Raw genomic sequence first — 23,344 nt, 5'->3', positions numbered from 1 at the left:
ATATGAATCTGGAATTTCAAGAGAGTCTGTTGAGTTTTAAATAGTTCAAAGTTTGACAAGTTGTGATATAAAATGATATATATCTGTTCTGGTCCTGGGCCTGTTTTCCTTCAGGTCAGTTCTTGCTTTTTTTTCCCAGAAAGGAAAATCAAAGGGGGATTGCCCCAATAGGAGGTGTTTCTTCTGTGTATCTGTCTTTGGTGCGGTTTATCCAATGAAAGCTATCAGTTGGCAACTGGAGGGCCCTGGAAAGGATTATTTCTCCTGTTTGCTCTACCTCAGAAAGTTTCTTAAGCAATAGGTTTATCTCCTCCATGGGTCCACCTTGGCCTCAGTCTCCTGGTAATCAAGGGCCCTGGGCCCAGATAACATCACCACTGCTTCCTGTTATCTCTCTAGTCTATGGGTAAAAGTGGTTTCATGCTTTTGCTAATCTCTGTGTTGCTTCCTCCCTCCTTTCTGGTCATTCAGCAATTCATCATATGCTTAACCAATTCCCTGCATTAAATTTTATCAGATTCAAATGCTTAGTGATTTCAGTTTCCTGGCTAAACATTATTGATAACATGTTCTAAAGAATACTAATTTTATAGCCTCAAATCTTTTTTTTTTTTTTTTTTTGTTACTCGAAATCGGTTTTATAAATTGGAAGATTTCTGGTAGATCAATACTTCAGGAGTCTGCATAGGGTTAGTTTAGATAATATAAAACCAAGAAAGCAATTGGGAAATTCATTAATATTATTTTCTTTTATAACCTGTTATTTGCTTCTCCATTACTATAAAGCATTGAAACTATTATGTACTAGGAATTACAATGCTGCTGGTACTGGTTGTGTGAGAGTTTTGTGTGTTTATGTGTGTATGTGTGTGTGTGCCTGTGGATGTGTGTGATCACGTTCCGGGAACATTTATTTAGTGGGCTTTAATGCTATCATAGCTAACATTTGTGTATGTTTGTTTTCTTTATCTCAGCTCTGGTAAATCCATGAAAAACAGATGAAAGCCAAATCTTTCATTATTCCTAAATCCCTGATTATGACATGTTTCTCCTAAGATGTGTCCCCAAAGAGTGAATGAGGCATCTGTAAGTATGCACAGGTTATGGCGCAGTCCCCTCAGTGGCATTTTGTCCATATGGAGCTTAATTTTGTAAAGTACCTATAACTAGGTGTAAAATTCAGACAGAAAATAGCAATTTATCACAAGTGTCCAGCTGGTTTCTTCTTCCAAGTGGTTATTTCCTAATCTGAAATCCAGCCCATTCACTGCCCACTTACATTTTTGAGCTATAAAATCAATAATAAATAGCAAGAACATTCCCTGGAGAGATTAGCCATGTATTCCAACTGGGAAGAACAAATGAAGGGCAATGCCATATTACTTTGTACTTGGATTTTAATGTAAAAAATAAAAGGTGGAAAAATGGGAGTGCTCTTTTAATCCAGTTGATCAATAATGCAATGTAAAATTAAGTTTAAAATTCCTCCTAAATCCAGAAATGCTACTTAAAAGCACATTTTTAAAGAGATATGTTTGCAATTAGTATGATCTTACAAATGATTTTTTGTGTATTTTACTGACTTACTGATTTTCCTTTAATATAATTGAAACTGATAAGTTCAAAATACACATTTTGAGCTCTTTTTAAAATGAAATCTTAAAAATCTGCCTTAAAATGTTGATATATTGCCCTCTGAGGAATTGTATCATTACCTCCAAATGCACATCCAACAGAACTATGCTGTCCAGAAATTTCTACCCAAGATAATTAATTTCTAATCTGGCTTACTTATTTTTGCATATGTGCATATACAGATGTTTGAGAGTGTATTTTTGTTTATATAAACCTATATATACACATATACATGTACACTTATGTATATATTATCTATAAACTTAAATAAATATATATACAAATATACATACATGCATACACATACACATAAATTTAGCATAAATTATTTAATGATAGGAAATTATCTTTCTATCATGTTCTTATTTATTTGGTTTATTCTTTCTCTAAGTGTATTATAGGAACATGAAGTAAACAATCCATAATTAAATGTTTCCCATAATTCAATGTTTAGTAATAGTATATAAAATAAAATATAATAAAACTCTTTGGTTCTTAAGGGTTTGCAAACTAAATGGTAAACAGAAACATATAAAAAATGTAGTATTATAGCAAAATCATAGTCAATAAGTACCAATGCTATTTTACTGAATTCTTACCATCCCACTAGGAAATAGTTATTACTAATTTCACTTTAGAGATAAGGAAATCCATTCAGAAGTTAATTTAACCAAAGTCACATGGCTAGTGTGTAACTTACTGGAAATTTGAACACAAATATGACCAATTCTAAATCCCTATTCTTTTCAGCATATAATACTGACTTACAGAATAAAAACTGATAAAATAAAATGAAATATATTGGTATTGGAAGGTAGCCTGTAATTAAAAGACAATTGAATACAATAGAAAATAAACTAGCCATATTCAGAGTAGCTTGTGAAATTTTCATAAAAGAGGAGAAGTTTTATTATATCTTAAAAATTAAGTTAGGCTGTAAAGAAGAGAGCAGTATTAATGTGAAAAATGCAGATAGTGAGAAGGCACAGGATACATGTCAAGGAGCCAAAAATAAAATTTAGCTAGAGTATAAGATCCAAGAAGGTCAGAGTTTAGAGATATTGTAGAAAATGTTGATCACATCCAAATTTAGAGAGAGATTAATTGAAGTCCATGAAGTTTAAATAATATCTTGGCACATAGGAAACACTCAATAGATGTTTTTTAGATTTAATTAATTAATTTATCTTGTAAGCAGTAGGGAGTGTTGATGCTTGTTAGTGTAGAAGCATGGCATGATGACAGGATTCCTTCATAGTGATTAATCTCATGGCATTATTCAGCATGGGTAAAACTAAGTTAGGAGACCTTTAAGCATGAGATAAAGTCAGAAGAATTTTAAAGAATGGGTGGATGAAGGACTCATTTAGAAGTCATATCAGGAAGTCAACTTTTATGAGTCTCTGGAAATGGAATAATTTATTAAATGTTACTTAAAAAAAACATGGACTGAATACCTACTAGGTGCTAGGTAAACAAAAGGGAACAGAGTAATGAACAATGTGGGAAAGGTACAGGAACATAAGAGATGATTTACTATGAGATTAAGAGTAATAGGTAAGGCATAAGGGACAGCTAGTTTTAATGGACTTGACCTCAGCTGAATATTGAATCTTGAACTTGTTCAAGGATGCCTAGTGCATAGTAGGAAATATCTACCATCTTACAATATACAGTTTTTCTCATAACAAAGACATTACAATAAGATGAAAATACTGTAAAGTAATTCTGTTTATATAATTAGACATATATGTGCATGATTATTTCCAGGTACTATGAAAGGCAGTTTGTTAGCCATTTGTAAATTCTTTGAGAAGGGGAATTTTTGTTTTAATTTCTGTAATGGAATCCAGAAGAAATCCTAATCTATTTAGGAATATATTTTATATGTTTATATACATTAATATTTGCATAGTTATATATAATATTTATATAATACATGTTATATAAATAATACCTACATATAATATTTATATAATATACATTATATAAATAAGTATAACCTTGAATAAATTTTAAAAAACCTTGAATAAATTATATAAATAGCTTTATTTTAATATTTGAATAATAGTGTATCTTCAGATTCTGTGAATTCAAAATTTTGATCTTTGATACTTTTGAGTATGTACATTATATATATAAATATTGTTCTTATACATAGAAATATAGATGCATTATATAGTATATAATATCTACAACAAAATGACATCTATATTGCATATTAGGCCTGTTAGTATGTAGAGAAGGAGTTGTCATTGGAAGAGTTAATATATAAATTTATTTTTGGATTTAACTCAATTTAGAATTTTATTCAATGAACATTTAATGAATTCAACTGTGAATTCAAACAAAATGGGATTGTAATTCTTTGTTGTTATTGTTTTAAAGATTTTACTTGTTTATTCATGAGAATACAGAGAGAGAGAGAGAGAGAGAGAAGCAGAGACACAGGCAGAGGGAGAAGCAGGCTCCATGCAGGGAGCCTGATGTGGGCCTTGATCCGGGGAACTCCACGGTCACGCCCTGGGCCGAAGGCAGGCGCTAAACTGCTGAGCCACCCAGGGATCCCTGTTCTTGTTTTTTTTAATAAATATTTTATTTATTTATTCGACAGACAGAGAGAGAGCACAAGCAGGGGGAGTAGTAGGCAGAGCGAGAGGGAGAAGCAGACTCCCCTCTGAGTAGGGAGCTCGATGTGGGTCTTGATCCTAGGACCCTGAGATCATGACCTGAGCCAAAGGCAGACACTTAACCAACTGAGCTACCCAGGGACCCCTGATTGTAATTCTTTGAATTCAATATTCATAACCTCTCTTTTGTTAGAAAGTCCATGATGTTTCATATTTGTTTCTGGACAGATAACTTTCTAGAAAAATACATTCCAGCACTAAAAATGTCACCAGCATAAAACTGTAAAAACTACATTTCAAATGCAACAACATGGCACATGTTTTTCAAACATAATTGATATGATTCAGAACTTTCAGGGAGTGGAATTAGCAAACATTTTTCTCTTTTTTTCCTCAAAGGTATCCCCTTCGTTCTTGTGAACAAATAGAGTGAATGACTAATGAAGTGATTTGTGTGTATTGCCAAGTAATAGTGTTCCCTAAACCTACCTCTAAATTTCTGAACTGAATTATGAATGTGAAATGGTGATTTTCAGATGCTTCCGGTTAGTTAATAAGGAATTTTATAAAGTTTTCAGCTTGGTATTGAAAGAACTTAGAATTCCCAGTAAGATTCTCCATTCTCATTCCATAATCAGAGTATTAACCAAGTTGATAGAAATGTGTAGAGAACAATTAAATCCAGTCTAGAATTTTTCTTTTTTTTGGTACAAGTGGATGAAGTTTCTCCCCTATCTCATTATTTAAATGAATAATTAAAGAAAACAAGTGTTGACATATTTGAAGGGTTGACAAGGGAGCAATTGGAATGTGAATATGACAGTGATAATCTGCCCTGTTAGATGGTGTGGACCACATTTGCTCTCATAGGGTGATATTATATTCCTTTAAACTTTGTGCAACCAAAATACTTGAACACTGGCCATTTTTGTCTCATACACTCTGAAAGGAGCAATTTGCTATCAATGAATAATACAACATGAAGATAGAAGGATGCCTACCTTTATTCAATAAATAAGACATGAATTAATTTTTTTTATTTGTCAGGATATTCTGAAAGTACAATATAAAACTATTACAGGAAATGTTCATATAAAAAGTAAAAAAAAGTACTGCAACTTTTGGGAAAATTATTTTCTCAAAGTAGCTCATTAGAGATTGTATGGACAGAATAATAAATAATACAAAGAATAAAATCTGGGCGGAAAGTAAGGCCAACTGGAGCAAAATAATCTCCCCTCAAAGTTGTGATTTCTCTTTTAGAACAGGTTTTCATTTTTGCAGCTTAATGATCCTATATCTTGGAAGTATCTGAGAAGGTTTTACTTCCAATACTAAAATAACACAGTAGTTTCAAATATGAATCCCAAGATCCAATTTGCCTAAAAGTTAATAGTAACAAGAGATAGGAGTAAGGACATTAGCTTTTTTTTTTCCACATTAATTAATAAATTTTATCCACAGGATGCTCACAATCAGAACTTTGAAAGATAAACTTTGAAAGTTAAATTGTTTCATTCCTTAATTTTTTTTAAATCACATAACAGGGGTTTCTTATTTATTAAATAATTTGATGATTTAGTAAATGGCAGGCACAGTGCTACTTGCTAGGAATTCAGAATCTTAGGAGATGATCCCTAGGCATTATTGGAAGGATATAATGAAAGTTCAAATTCCTATTTGATTAAACATTCTCACAAATTAGAAAAGATGGACTTTCATTGCTAGCAGGCTTTAGGGAGTGAGACAGAGGAATACTTATATTTTACTACAAAGGGACAAAAAAATTAGCTGAACTAAATCATATGAATTTAATACAGCAAACCTATCACAAACTTTACTTTCTTGGTGAAAATGAGCTTCCAGGGCCTCACTGTTTGATTTTTCCAAGCCTTATTGTTTTATGCTAAATTTGGTATCTTAGTGACAGCCTTAAAGGAATGCCCGTGTATGCTTCTAGAATGGGCTGCAGCTGCTTCTCAAACTAACATCTTGGCTTGGTTTCCACATTTTTCTATTTAAACATGAAACTGTATTAGCGTCCCAAATACTGGCTATTAATCCTCTTGCCTAAATATGTGGCAATTCTAAAATTCTGAATGGCTTGCTTTTAAATTCTTTCACTCCATTTGATTAGTAAGTGTTCCTTTTATGTAACTTAAACGATTTTTTCAAATACTTCTTAAAAAGGCAAGTCTGTTCCTATTTAAGTACTTCTATACTACAGCACTTTGTATATGTACATAGCATTTCCATTTCCAAACGGTAGAGATATGGAAGAAGGAAAAAATATGTTTTTAAAGTGATTGAGCCTATACATACCTGTGTGGTGTTTTTTTTCTTTATTATATGTGGACTCTTCATAGACGTTATCTTCCTGTTTGCATAAACTTTGTCATCTAGAAGTGGAAGATGGATAGAAGAAGGTGCTTAAAGGTTGATTACTGCTCTGTGACCTGAGGAAGCTCAGAAAATTTTGCTTATTATCCTAGATTTTACCAATGTTTTAAACTGGACAGCAGAATTGATTATTAGGTCAATATATTTTTTAAACCATTGGTTTAAGAGTAAGCTATTTTCCAATAATAAGATAAATAGACAACATTTCGGGTTAATTCCTATATTAAGACATTCAGAGACCTATTTCTAGATTATATGAACTATCATGGACAAAGAAAATGTGAATTGTTCAGGTGATTGTAAAAACATATCTGAAGATCAAGGGAAACCAGTGATAATATCTAGAGCAAGTAACTTTGTGTGCCTTATGAAAAGGTGTCAGAAAAATTTGAAAATGAGATAGATTTTTAGAACGACCTATTAATTTAGGGCACCTCAGGTGGCTTGTTTGGTTGAGTGCCCAACTCTTGATTTTGGCTCAGGTCTTGATCTCAGGATCCTGGGATCAAGACCTACAACAGTCTCCGTGCTTTGAGTCATTAAAAAAAAATGCAGACAACTCAATTTAAAAATGATGGGCAAAAGTATGAAAGAGGCATTTCACAAAAGGAGATATTCAGATGTCCAATATGCGTATACAGAGTTGCTCAACATTGTTAATTATCAGAGATTAAAAACAAAACCCAAATGAGATGATATTAAAAATGAAACAGAATGAATTAACTTAAAAATGAAAATTAAAATTTTAAAAGATGAAAAGTTTTGATGAGGATATTGAGCCACTGGAACTCTTGCATTCAGATGGTGATTATGTAAAAATGAGTCAGCCGCTTTGGAAAATTGTATGGAAATACCTGCTGAAGCTGGATATGCACAAATTCTATGACCTGGTGTCCCACCATGGGCATATACCTACCAGAAATGAAAACCTGTGTGCATCAAATGGCTTGTATAGATATGTTCATAACAGCACCCTACAGTCTTGTATGAGCAAATAAACTGGCATATTCACATAAAGTGATGCCATAAAGTAAGTCAGAAGAGGCACTACAGCTACATACAGCATAATGGATGAGTTTTGCAAACACAATATGGACCAAAAAAAGAATCATTAAAAGACAAGCCATAGTATAGACCTATTTCCATACAGGTCAAAACCAGTTAATCAGAGATGGCCATAGAAACCAGCATATTGGATATTTTTTTGAACGTAGTGTAATAACTTGAGCAAACAGGAAGGAGGCTTCTGTGATGCTGGAACCGCTCATTTTATTTATCAGAGGGATTACATGGGTGTGCTCACTTTGTGATAATTCATCAGGCTGCACATGTATGCTCTGCTCACCTTATGGTGTGTGGAATAGACTTCAATAAGATGTTTATTAAAAAAAGAAAAGATATTCGGCATTTCTATAAAGAAGAAGTCACTGAATTATTTCCTTAAAGTATATAAAAGAAAAAACTGTACTTCAGACTGAAGAGGTGGTATCCTTGGGTAAACACTGGATTTGAGGGAAAGGTTACATGAATTACTTGGTAGATAAATAGAATCTGTCGTTTGTACAACTTAGAATAATTTCTCCAGTGTCAGAAACAATTTTGCTCCTTGTTCACAGATGCTAAAATAAAACTATAAATGGGTTACACAACTTACTAATCATTACAAGCAGGGGAATATGCAAAAAGGAGACAGAATTATTAAAATCCTACAAGTATTCTCTGTTCAGTCAGAAACTCTGTTGGCAGGCTCTTTCCTCCTTTAATTGGCATTACACTATTTTTTGAAAGTTCTGATTTGAGAGGAGACAATGGTACTAGATAATTCTCCCAAATAGGAGAGCAAATTTCCATAGATCAACCTGTAGGCATTTTGCAGTTGGTAACTCGATGATGCTCTTTAAACTGGTTTTGAATGTCAGAAAATGACTCTGTAATATCACATTGCTGGGAAAAATGCGAAAGGACCCTTTTCATTCACCAGGCCATTGTGCTCAGTGTTCTGCGGTGTTCTGTGCTGTGAACTTTATGTGGTTTTAATTATTATTGTTTATGATGATAATGCCTTAATTGTGTACGGATGCTACGTCGGTCCTGAGCGTCTTGGTGGAAGCTTCATAATAATTAAAGATACCATTTATATAGTTTCTGGAAAGTAAAGAAATAGCCAGGGCTCCTAAGGTAGGTTCTTGTGGGAGCTAATTGCACAAAGAATCAACGTATTTCCTATGAGACAGTAGGAGGTAGGATTAAAAAGCACATTTCTTTTCTTTTTAAATTTTTTAAAAAATATTTTATTTATTTATTCATGAGAGACATGGAGAGAGAGAGGCAGAGACACAGGCAGAGGGAGAAGCAGGCTCCATGCAGGGAGCCCGTCGTGGGACTCAGTCCTGGGTCTCCAGGGTCATGACCTGGGCCGAAGGCAGCTGGGCCATCAAGGCTGCCCTCTTTTCTTTTTCTTTTTCTTTTCTTTTCCCCCCCCCTGGGCCCTGCCCAGTCCCTGCTCCTCCCACTGCCTTTGTGACTAACAAGGTTTACTTGTTTGTTACTGTTTCCATTTGATCATTCGCAGTGTCACCCTATTCTCCCGGCAGCCTTGATGCCATTATCTCAGCCTAGGCAATATACGAAAATTGTACTAAACATCCATGTTTCAGTGGTAATGTTTCTTTTTGATGGGAATTTTAACTTTTGCAATATCTATTACTATGAAAAAATTATTTATTAATATATTTAATGAAGGAAAGAATTTTGCAAAAATGTGAGCATTTCTGTGCATTGTGGTTTGTTCATTATTATAATTGGGCATCATATCATAGTTTCCATTGCTATGAAAGCGATTTTAATTGAGGGGTGCCTGGGTGGCTCAGTAGATTAAGTGTCTGATTCTTGATGTCATCTCAGGTCATGATTTCAGGGTCCTGAGATGGAGCTCTGCCCATGACCAACTCTACGCTTGCTGAGTGTGGAGCCTGATTAAGATTTTTCTCTCTCCCTCTTCCTCTGCTCCTCCCCCACTCACTCTCTCTCTCTCTCTCAAAAAAAAAAAAAAAAAAAGAAATTTTTAATTGAAATTTTCATTTTTTGAAGGTCAGTAGTTTATATAGTTTATTAATGCTTTTGTTCATTTTTTTGAGCAAGAAAATAGTTTTTCTGGGGGAAAGCGTAATGACTGAGTATATTATTTCAAATGCATTTCTGTCTTTTCTACTAAAGTACAGGCATTATTTAATGATTACAAAACTTCATCTGACCATATAGGTTAAATAAGTCTTGTCTTCCTTCTGTTATTAAATTTATGACCTTGCATTGGGTATGATCATATGTAGATCAAAATTCTTATTCTTAGGGTTGGATTTTATGATGTCTCTCATGAGGAAAATTTCTATCTAATATTTATTTACTGACTTTATTTCTTAAAGGAAATAGAATATGAACTATCTCAACTGACCAATTTTCCAGGAAGATAAGGAAATAAAATAGAATTTCATGCTTTTTAGAGATTTTATACTGTAAATAATTATATCAATCTTAACTTGAGAATCCTATGAAACAGCTAACAAATGTTCTGTTACTAGTCTTTGGGTGTCTGACAACTAGAAATGACTTAATTCTACTGATGATTACTTTAAAAACAAAAAAGTCACCACAAAATGGAATTTGCATTTCTGAGAAAATGAAAATCATCAAAAACTTTTTAATAGAAAGCATTAGCAATTCTTACCGTAGTGCTACAATTTTATCCTGAATTTGTTTGAAGGATTAAAGATGAGGAGCTATAGTACCAAGATGTGTTTCACAGAGAATATTTAATATGTAATATTTTAAATTTTATATTGATGAAATGATTTGAGAATATGCTTTTTAAAAGAGAATAACTTTAAAGAAGAATAAATATACACAAATTTATCTCCTAAGTATAATTCTAGCAGGTGAGAATGTATAAAATGCACATATTTCATTGACTTTCTTCTAAAGTGAGCATAACTATTAACTATTCACTGGAAAGATTGAATTTACTGGATTCTGACAGGGAGGTAAAACACAGTGGTGAGGAGACTAGGGGAGTGTCTGGAAGAGACAGTAGGAAACATATTTGTCTTTATTTTCCTGATTGAGATCAACATTTTGCAAACTATGAATCCACCTGGATAGGGATGAGGACAAAGTTCTGGAGAGCTCATTGAATATTCTATTTTGGACATTACTCTGTATCTTCAGAGGTTCAGTTTAATCATACACACTCCAGCTGCATCTGAAATTCTTTTAATGCTACTCCAGGAATCCTTGAGCTATAGGAATGGCCACTCCATCTCCCCAAGTAGAACTGACCATTCCTTTGTTCTCCCGTGGTATCCTTTTTACAGTGTGTACCCATGAATTTATGCATGTATTTCTCTTCCCCAGATTGTAATGTGATTAAGCTGTCTTCACAACCTCGGGCTTATTATACTGCCTCACCATAAATGTGGGTTCAGGAACTAATGTGTAAATGGATGAATAAAAGCTTTAGTAAACCATACTTTACTGACCTGGAAATGTGTATATAACTTAGTGGCAACTTGGGAAGCTACTTTAGAGGACTATCCAAAAACTCAGTATAATCAGTTAACTCTTTGGTGGTTGGAAAGCAACTTAGACAGCAAACCTGTCCAAGCCATAAGTTAACTGAGAGCATGTACACAACACCAACTGGAAATTAATGAATCACCATATGTTTTGGCTTTGAGTGTGTCCAAGTAGGAGTAACTGTGCTTAGAGCCATAGAGGTTTAATGAATATAGATTCTACACAAGGTCTGTAAAATTGAAAAATGGCTGTAAGACATACTAAGACTTCTATGAAAATATTTATCAATATGAATATAAGGAAATGCATGGCATGCTGTGGTTTGGTATTGGTCATAGAAAATAGCTATATAGTGATGCAAAACAACCGGGAACCATACATGAGACAAGCATCTTGAGGAAAGCAAGATAGGGGCATATCCTACGCTGAGAGGTGTACTGATTCTGCAGAACTAAGGCCCTACCCTTAATGTAAGGACTTCACTCTACACATGTTTTCCACCAGAGCTCCAACTAATTATACTTTTGTTTTGGAACTTTGATATATGACAATGGGAGGTTTTTTTATGATATCAAAAATGCAATTTTAATATTTCTCTTTACTAAAATAATTATTTCTTTCAAGATCTTGCGTGACAGTTAAAGGAACAATTCCTTAGTGTAGTGGTTAGTAGGAGAGAAGTCAGAAATAACCATGTTCTTTAAAAGTAGAGTTGGAGCACATCACAGTGGGCACCGGATCAAGGTTGCTGTGCACCAACCCGTAATGGGTGTTTTGGGTTCGTGATGGTAGGATTGGGGCTGATTATTTGGGGCATTTGGACATCTGCCTCTGCCATACGGTATTGCTTTTTTGGCAGAAGCTGCCAGAGCTCCTTTCCAAGTTTGCACCTGATCACGGACAGGACTCTGCTTCTTGTTCTTTTTTTATGCCTTGTCTCTTTGTGCCCTATTAATGCACTTTGGATAAATGCTTTCTCTAGGTTCTGTGAGCTAACCCCTTTAGTGCCCAATATTGAAAATGAATGTCGAGATTGAACCTAGTCTCTAACTCTCTATTGCATCCTTTCATTCTCTCACAATTTTCTTATAACAAGTTATGTGACATCTGAATGCAGAATGGTAACACCTGTGGTAAAAGGGAGGAGTTATGCATATTAGGCAAATGGAACCTAGACCACTTCCAATTCCCTGCACTCGCGTATTTTTTTTTTTATTCTCATTTTTGGTACTTTCCCTACATTTCATTTCACTTTTGTACTTCAGCAAGCACACACATTCAGCTTCAAATATTTTTTTCCTTTAACCTTAATAAGAATGAATCCCAAATTTTTATTCAAATGACAGCAGAATTTCCAAATATAGGGGTTGGAGTCAGTTATGAACACACAAAGTATAATGAGATGAACAAAATGAGAATAAATAGTAGACAGGAGAAGAGGACAGAAAAAACTCCTACAAAATTAATGAAACAAAATGTGAAAACACATGATAAAGTCATAAGTGATGTTAGCATGTTCATTGTAAATTAGCCGGCATTTCTTCTCATCTTTGCCTCTTCTCATCTCTGAACTTGTTACAGCTACACAGGTTCAGCTTATGGTAGTCATTGTGGTAAGCTTATTAAGAGCTCTGAAACCCCATCCATCATTAAACCATCTCAATGTATTATTAAAACAACAGAATGACTTTTCCTCCAGGCAGACAATAAAACAAACTGCAACAACTTCATGCTGTGTCTATAGAACAGAGAATGAATGGAAATTTCTCCCTGGCCACTTATTTTGGTCAATGTGCATAACTAAATGAGAGAGCTGCAGCCACACTTTTACTTTGTAGCCGGAAGAACCTGCACAGTTGTATCTTGATCAGATCAGAGCACTAAGAGTCAAATTTTTTTGGTTGCCTTTGTTTTGGCCCAATTATATATTTTAGAGAGATTTTAGTTTTTTTAAAATCAGTTATCTGTTTTTCATCTTTTTAAAAATATGCTGATTCAGAAAATAATGTGATAAAGGAAATTGGATATGTTTGAATGGAGGGAATGTAAAGAAATTAATATGTTCAGAGATTCTTAGATGAGAGGATCAGAAAGATATGGAAGAGTTACAGCACTTTGGGATCTGTTTTCTGCACCTCCATTATTTGTTTATTCCTAAAACATGAATAATAGTAGGTACCTTCCAGGTACTTTTGCAGGTATGTATAGAAACTATAGTCCCTTCTATCAGGAAACTCAATATCCAAAGAGAGAGACAGACAGAAAAAGAAATGATTGCTTACAATGTAATGGGAAGGGATAATCTACGAGTCATAAAATGAGGGTAGACTTAGGATTCAGCAGTTTCTCATTGAAGTTGATAATGGTAATTATCATGAATATTCACTATGTATTAGGCACTGTATTAAATTCTTTGCATGCATTAATTCATCTAATCTCCAACAAAATTTTGAGATAACTGCTGTCAGTATTTTCATTTCACATATGAGTAAGCATGTTTAGAGATTTTTTCCCCAAAAAAAGCCTAAGTAGAAAAATATAACTTGACCCTAGGTCTGTCTGATACAGTAGCCTATGCAAACCTCACTTTCAACATACAAAATTCCTTAGAGACTCACTTATCCTTACTTCCCACTAACTAAAGAGTATACAGTCCTCCTCACATTCACAAGTGCACCTCTTTCTGCCCACAGGTCCTGTTCCTGTGCTTTAATAAAAGCACATTTTGCATTGTGGGGGGAAAAAAAAGTAAATACTGAAGGATGGCCAATGATTAATTTTCCGCTTGGAATTGCAATTCTAGGTGTGTACATTAGGGGGTGCTCACTTATATACATAAAGAGTTTGATATAAGGATGTTTACTGCAGCAATGTTAATTAAAAAAAACATAATAAACTGATGAGGGAATATTGTTAAGGAATGTTAGATATTTATAAAGAATCCTCTGAAATATTGTAGAGAAGAATCAGGTCATTTGGATTTATAACCCAGCTCTTTTGTCTCCTTACAGTGTGACCTTGGGGAGGTAGCTAAACTTTTCTGTGACTTTATTTTCTCATCCGTAAAATGGCAAGGATAAGAGGATCTCACCTATTTGTGACAATTAAAGGAAACAACACAGTAAAGCAACAAAAATGTCTTGCACATAAGTGTTCAAAGAATATCAGCTAATATTATGTAATGGGCCTTCATACTTATGAAGAACAGATATAAACACTCAAAATGGAAAGAAAGTTCTCAAAGACATATTTCTAAACATAAATAAATAAGTTTCAGACAGTTGACACAACATATTTATAAACTATATATTTGCATAAATACGTATTATGTATAAAAGCACATTTAGCAAAGGACACTTGACAAAATCTCCATCTCACCCCAAAACAGCCCTTCAAAGCATCAATACAGCTCTCATAACTCTCTAGGTAATAATTAATTGTGTCTATGCATCTATCGGGGGAAAAAGTGACTTGGGTGAGGTAAGGAGGAGGAATATCCGTTAAAGTTACACTTTTCATTTTTTTTATATAAACATGTACATATATGAATATGTGTGTGCCTTTCTAAAATTGGAGAAAGGCCAAGTTCTGTTGTTCCATTGAGAACAAAAATACATTCTGGAAAGATTTCAAATGTGCTTCTGCCAAATATGGCTTTCATCCTATTTTCAAACAAATATTGATGTCTTTTGCTAGCAGGATTCTTTAAAAAAGTAATGAAGTATAAATGTTTTCCTATCACTAAAACTATGTGCCTCTTTGGGAGATGTTTAGATTTTCTTAAGTTCCTTGGAATTTCTTAGCAGTCATGATTTGGATGGGTATTTTTGAGTAATAGGACTGCTTCTTTAAATTCCTTCATCTGTGTGGGTATAATTGTTAACTATCATTTGCCCTTTGCCAGAATGCATGTTTTATATACCCTTCTTAGGCATGTTTTGATTGCTCTTGTAGCAAGGCAGAACCAGCTTAGCACCATTGATTCTAGTGCACTCTTTCTCCAGCCATGCCAATCATTTTGCTTAGACTAGAGGAGTCTCAGCAGGGTTTATGAAAAGCATAGGCTCTCTAGAAGTATGTGGAATGACCAAATTCCTAGGATGTCATGAGAAAAAGATTTGGGAAAACAAAGAAACTCTGGTATTATCTAAACCTTTAGAGGCTCAAACAAATGAACAATGTGTCTTGATGCTAAATCCATTACTTTTTGGTTAAGGAATACAACATTCTATTTTCAATTACCTACTTTCTCCATTTCAAAAATTATTTTGATAGAGAATATATATAACATATATATATATATATGAATTAATGTATGTCTGTCTATCTATCAGAGTACCAAAGATGACTTTTTTTTTAAAGGCCAGGAAAACATTCCGTTTAATTTTAGAAGTTGACAATTTATTTTTAAAGTGGAGTAACTTTTCTTTTTTTTAAGAGGGCCTCCAAACTAGAAAGTAGGCAGTTAATCTACTGTATTTAGGACATTACATTATTTGAGTGTTATTAACTAATTGAGGTCCTAGGTAACAAAATGAGAAAATATTTTACTTAAATATTGTAATATAATTAATAAGTATGTACTGATTTTGAAATTTACAGACTCTTTCCCATTAATTTTGTGTTTTCATCTATTTGTAAAAACATTCAATTCTTTTTATCTTATTAAAGAAAACTTAAGAAAAAAAATAAAGAAAACTGATTATCTTTTCCTAAAGATAACTAAACTTTTAACATCACATGTCATCCCTTCCCCCAAGACTCTAATATTTTTGATAAATGAAGAAAACTTCTAAAATTAAGTCACTGCTGGCAGAAAATCAACAAGGAAACAGTGGCTCTGAATGACACACTGGACCAGTTGGACATAACAGATACCTTCAGAACATTTCATCCTAAAGCAGCAGAATACACATTCTTTTTGAGTGCACATGAGACATTTTCCAGAATAGATCATATACTGGGTCACAAATCAAGCCTTTACAAATACAAAAAGATTGAGATCATAACATGCATATTTTCCACCCACAACACTATGAAACTTGAAGTCAACCACAAGAAAAAATTTGGAAAGACCACAGCTACATGGAGGATAAAGAACATCCTACTAAAGAATGAATGGGTCAACCAGGAAATTAAAGAAGAAATTTTAAAACATATGGAAACAAAGGAAAACATACTGGTCCAAAACCTTGGGGATGCAGCAAAAGCAGTCATAAGACGAAAGTCTATAGCAATTCAGGCCTAGCTCAAGACGCAAGAAAAATCTTGAATACACAACCTAACTCTACACCTAAAACAGCTAGAGAAAGAACAACAAATGAAGCCTAAAGCCAGGAGAAGAAGGGAAATAATAATGATTAGAGCAAAAGTAAATGATATGGAAACAAATAGAAAAACAGTAGAACCAATCAATGCAACCAGGAGCTGGTTCTTGAAAGAATTAATAAAATTGATAAACCCCTAGCCAGACTTATCAGAAAGAAAAGAGAAAGGACCCAGATACATAAAATGACAAATGAAAGAGGAGAGATCATAACCAACACCACAGAGATTCAAAAAATTATGAAAATATTATAAAAAATTGTATGCCAACAATTTGAGTAATCTGGATGAAATGAGTAAGTTCCTAGAAACATATAGACTACCAAAACTGAAAAAGGGGGAAATAGAAAATGTGAACAGACCAATAACCAGCAAAGAAATGGAATCAGTAATCAAAAATTTCCCACCAAACAAATGTCTAGGGCTAGATGACTTCCCAGGTAAATTCTACCAAACAAACATTTAAAGAAGTTAGTACCTATTCTTCTCAAACTATTCCAAAGAATAGAAATGGAGTGAAAACTTTCAAACTCATTTTACAAGGCCAGTCTTACCTTGATTCCAAAACCAAAGACCCCACTAAAAAAAGAGAATTAGAGGCCAGTATCCCTGATGAACATGGCAAAAATTCTCAACAAAATATTAGCAAGTCAATCCAACATTAAAAGAATAATTCACCATGATCAAGTGGGATTTATTTCTGGGCTTCATGGGTGGTTCAGTATTCACAAATCAATATGATACACCACATTAATAAAAGAAAGGATAAGAACCATATGATCCTCTCAATAGATGCAGAAAAAACATTGGACAAAGTGCAGCATCCATTTTTGATAAAAGCTTTCCAACAAGTAGGGTTAAAAGGAATATACCTCAACATCATAAAAACCATATATAAAAGACCCACAGAGAATATTATCCCCAGTAGGGAAAGGCTGAGAGCTTTTCCCCTGTGGTTAGGAACAAGATAGGATATCTACTCTCACCATTGATATTTAACATAGCACTGGAAGGTTTGGCCTCAGCATTCAGACAACAAAAAGAAATAAAAGACATCTAAATCAGCAAGGAAGAAGTCAAACTTTCACTATTGCAGATGCCACAATACTCTAAGTAGAAAGCCTGAAAGACTCCACCAAAATATTTCTAGAACTGCTACATGAATTCAATAAAGTTGCAGGATACAAATAGTATATAGAAATCTGTTGCATTTCTGTACATCAACAGTGAAGTAGCAGAAAAATAAATCAAGAATTGATCCATTTACAACTGCACCATAACGTACCTAGGAATAAACCTAACCAAAAAGGTGAAAGATCTGTGCTTGGTAAACAATAGAATACTGATGAAAAAAATTGAAGATGACACAAAGAAATGGAAAAACATCCCATGGTCATGGATTAGAAGAACAAATATTGTTAAAATGTCTGTGCTATCCAAAGCAATCAACACATAATACAATCCCTATAAAAATACCATCAACATTTTTCACAGAACTAGAACAATCAATCCTAAAATTTGTATGGAACCAAAAAGACTCTGAGTAGCTAAAGAAATTTTGAAAAAGAAAAACAAAGCTGGAGACGCACAATTCTGGAATTCAAGATGTAGTAAAAGCTGTAGTGATCAAGCCACTACTATGGGTATTGGCTCAAAAACAGACCCATAGATCAATGGAACAGAATAGAAAACCTAGAAATGGACCCACAACTATATGGTCAACTAATCTTCGACAAAACAGGGAAGAATATTCAATGGCAAAGAAGTCTCTTCAATAAATGGTGGTTGGGAAAACTGGACAGAGACATGCAGAATAATGAAATGGGCCACTTTCTTACACCATACATGAAAATAAATTCAAAATGAATGAGAGACTTAAATGTAAGACAGGAAACCATCAAAATCCTAGAGGAGCACAGACAGTAACCTTTGACCCTGGCCATAGCAACTTCTTACTAGGCATGTCTCTTGAAGCAAGGGAAACAAAAGCAAAAATGAACTATTGGGACTTCAAGATAAAAAGCTTCTCCACGAAGAAGGAAGCAATCAACAAAACTAAAGGGCAACCTTCATAATAGTAGAAGATATTTGCAAATGACATAGCCAATAAAAGGTTAGTATCCAAAATCTATAAAGAACTTCCCAAACTTAATATCAAAAAGACAAATAATGCAGTTAAGAAAGGGAAAGAAGACATCAACAGATATTTCTCCAAAGAAGACACAAATGGCCAACACACACATGAAAAAATATTCAACTTCACTCGTCATGAGGGAAATACAAATCAAAACTACAATGAGATACCACATCACACCTGTTAGAATGGCTACAATAATTTAGAAAACAACAGATATTGGTGAGGATGCAGAGGAACGGGACCCATTCTTGCACTGTTGGTGGGAATGCAAAGTGGTGCAGCCAGTTTAGAAAACAGTATATACATGTTCCTCAAAAAGTTAAAAATAGAATGATCCAGCAATTGCACTTCTAGGTATTTACCCAAAGAATACAAAAATAATGATTTGGGACACATGCACCCCAATATTTATAGCAGCATTATCAACCATAGCCAACTTATGGAAACAGCCCAAATGTGCGTCAACTGATGGATGGATAAAGAACTTGTGGTAAATATATATATATATATATATACACACATATTTAAATATTATAAATTTATAATTATAAATAAATATATATATATATATATTTCTCAGCCATAAAAAAGAATGAAAACCTGATATTCATTGTGATGTGAATGGAGCTAGAGTGTGTTATGCTAACTAAGCCACATAAGTCAGCCAGAAAAGGAAAACATAGGATTTCAGTCATATGTAGAATTTAAGAAACAAAACAGATGAACATGAAGTAAAAAAGAGAGAGAGAGAATGGGAGAGAGAGAGGTAAGGCAAACCATAAAAGAGGCTCTGAACTCTAGAAGACAAATTGGGGGTTGCTGGAGGGGAAGTGGATGGAGGGAATGGGCTGGAAGGGTGATAGGTATCAAGGGGGGCACTTGTGATGAGCGCTGGGTGCTATATGTAAGTGATGATCACTAAATTCTACTTCTGAAACTAACACCACACTGTATGTTAACTAACTGAAATTTAAATAAGAACTGGAAACAAACAAAGAAAAAATAAATCATTGCTTTCCTTAAACTGGCGCTACTTTGAACAGAAACATTTTAGTTTACATAGACCTGCAAAAACAGTAGCTTTAGAACTGGAAGGTTTACCTTAAAGTTCTTCTATCACTAGCTGTAGATTTTGCAAATTATATAACAAGATGACCTTCCATTTAAAATCTTTTTCAATTATGAATTTTCAAAATCTTTCTCTTTTTTTGGTCAATTTTTTTTAATTGTAGATTTTCAGTCCTCTTTTTGGAATTTATTTTAAAATAGCACTTATTTTTTCTGTCATATATACAAACCTAGCTTTTTTTCTTAGAAGATTTAGAAATTATAGAATGATACAATGCAAGAGAAAAATAAGTCGGAGTTTTACCATCTAGAATAAAAAGAAAAGTTAATATTTTGGCTTACGGATTTCCAGATTTGCATTAGAGATACAGTCTTAAAACACAGGTGCTATGCAGAGTGTTTTATAACCCATGTTTTAAAATAATATATTTTAAGCATTTAGTAGGTCAAGTAAATGCATTTTAAAATATAACTTTAAAATTTCATGATATTTTCTCGTATGCTTGTATCAAAGTTATTTTATTTACTCCCTATTCCTTATCATTTAGATTGCTTACTAATTTTGCTTTTAAAATTAGTGCTAAAATAAACATCTTCATGCATTCATCTTTTCGCACTTGTCTAATATGTTTTTCTACAAGATGAATCTGAAAAAGTGACATTTTGAAATAAAGACTTATATCCTGAAAAGGCACATTCAGCATATGGCCATTTTGTTTCCCCGGAAAGACTACTAATTTGCATTGTCACCAGCAGATTTCTTTGAAAAATTTGTTTTGAGTATAGTTGACAATGTTACATTAATTTCAGGTGTACAACGTAGTGGTTCAACTCGAAGGTAAGCTGTGCTCACCACAAGTATAGCTACCATCTGCTACCCTATAATACTATTATAGTATCATTGACTCCATTGCCTATGCTGTGCCTTTTAATCTGTGCTTATTCATTCCATAACTAAAAGCCTGTATTTCTGACTCCTCTTCACCCATATTGCCCATCTCCCCCATTCCTCTTCCCTCTGATAGTTAATACTTTGTTTCCATATTTACAGCTCTGATTCTGCTTTTCATTTGTATATTCATTTGTTTTGTTTTTTAGATTCCATATGTGAATGAAGTCATATAGTATTTGTGTTTTTCAGTCTAACTTACTTCACTTACCATAATATCCTCTAGGTCCATCTATGTTGTGGCAAATGGTGAGATCACATCTTTTTTATGGATGCATAATATTCCTCTGTGTGAGTGAGTGAGCATGTGTGTGTACACCACATCATCCTTATCTGTTTGTCTGTTGATAGACATCTAAGTTGCTTCCATATCTTGGCTATCTTAACTAATACTGCACTAAACATAGGTGTGCATATATCTTTTCAAATTAGTGTTTTCATTTTCTTCAGGTAAATACCCGGTAGTGGAATTATTGGATTGTGTGGTATTTCTATTTTTAATTTTTTGAGAAACCTCTATATTGTTTTCCACAGTGGCTGTGCCAACAACAGTACATGAGGGTTTATTTTTCTCCACATTCTTGCTAACACTTGTTATTTCTTGTCTTTTTTATTTTAACCATTCTGACAGGTGTCAGGTGATACCTCATTGTGATTTTTGATTTGCATTTCCCTGAGATGAGTGATGTTGAGCATCCTTTCATGTGTCTGTTGACCATTTGTATGTTTTCTTTGAAAAAATGTCTATTTAGTTCATTTGCCCACTTTTTAATAGATTTTTTTTTTTTTTTTTGCTTTTCTGCTGTTGAGTTGTAGAGGGTTTTTTTTGTTTTGTTTTGTTTTGTTTTGTTTTTTAGATATTTTGGATATTAACCCCTTATTTGATATGTAATTTGCAAATATCTTCTCCCATTTAGTAGGTTGCCTTTTAATTTTGTTGATGTTTTCCTTCACTGTGCAAAAATCATAGTTTGATGTAGTCCCATCAGTTAGTTAATTTTTACTTTTTGTTTCCCTTGCCTTGGGATACATATCTAGAAAAATGTTGTATGGCTGATGTCAGATAAATTATTGCCTGTGTTCTCTTCTCAGATTTTTCAGATTTCAGGTCTCACATTCAGGTCTTTTATCCATTTTTAGTTTATTTTTAAGTATGGTGTCACCAACAGATTAAGTACCAATCTGCACTTACCCACACCTACACTGGTATAAACATATTTTAAAAAGTTTTTGCTAATTTTTAAGTGAATAACTGAGCAGCACTGCTACTTTAATTATACTTCTCTGATCCCTATTGCGGTATAGTATAACATATGCTAACATGAGACTTAATTACGCCTTCTTCGCTGTTGTAAGAGTTAGACTCATTCTATTTGGTTTTTTGATTGGTGTAAATTCTGAAGTATGTATTGGTATAGGAGAAAGGAAAGGGTGAATTTCACAAGAAAGTAACAAGTTGCATTAAGACATAGGTAGAATTGACGAGACTGGAGGGAATGTAGTTAAGTGTGATAGCTGGCATCCTCAGGAACATGAAGAAATGTGATGGATGTTCTGAATGGGTAAATAAATATTGGAGAACATGAGGAACTTGTCATCTGAGAAACAGGAAATTATCTTTTTTTAGGGAAAAAGCACTTTTAAATTGGAATGATCACCTCATATGACATCTTCTCAGTGAAGCAGAGGTGAAAGAATCTTTGTAAAGCAAAGATGTGGATTTGAGGAAAAGTAAAAGTTGCACTAGACTTTCAGGTCAAGAAATTCAAAAGTAAATACTTCCATAGTGCAATGGAAATTCTACAACAGTAAATTTTACAAAGTAAAATATGACAGGAAACAAGGTGGGGATGGGGAGCAAACACAAAGAAAGTACAAGGAAAATCCTTAATTTACTTAGTGTGGTTGTTTTTATAGTTCTGACAAGGATTTAATAAAAGCTGTGAATCCTTTTTATCAGATAAATGCATGATCATAGTATTTTACAAAGAATTTTAGCTAGTGAGATATTCTCCTACAATGAATTAAGGATCTTTACTCAGTAAGGGGATATTTTTTAAAGGCTGTTACTCATTAAGGTGATATATAAGACTTTCTCCCTAAGACTGTTCCTAACCTTGGGCTGCCTATATTGAGATGGAAAATGGAATTTTCAGAAACACGATAATGTCACCATTGTGGCATGTAGGCTTAAGTAGTTTTTAAAAATGAGAATAAATGGAAAGACATAGAGAGTCATTTACATTCTTTGATTATTACTTTGTTCTGCTGCTGCTGCTCAGACTCCTTTTTGTGTGAGCCTCCTCTGTCTTCCTTCATATCTAAACTCCTAAGGGGTGTAAGTATGTTCCCTTGACTGTAATTGCTTTTTCCCTTAAAGGTTAAGCATGAACTAGGTAGGACCCTACGAAGATGAGAGATGGAATCATTTTTTTTTTTTTTCAGAGTGGCTTCTACCTCAAACCTAAAACTAAAAGTCTAAAAAAGGGGTTGTTGAGTTCCATCCATGATCCCACTCATGTTCCTATAACAGGAGCACAAGCAGATATACTGCAACCAATAAAGGGAGTACATGTGACTCATATATATGTACTTCAATCTGCGAAGTTTGCATTGAGAATTGGTAAAGTA

The sequence above is a fragment of the Vulpes lagopus genome, chromosome 3 (assembly GCF_018345385.1).
Source record: "Vulpes lagopus strain Blue_001 chromosome 3, ASM1834538v1, whole genome shotgun sequence".
Lineage (NCBI taxonomy): Eukaryota > Metazoa > Chordata > Mammalia > Carnivora > Canidae > Vulpes > Vulpes lagopus.
The sequence above is the reverse complement of the archived record's forward strand: the minus strand, read 5'-3'. Positions refer to the sequence as shown.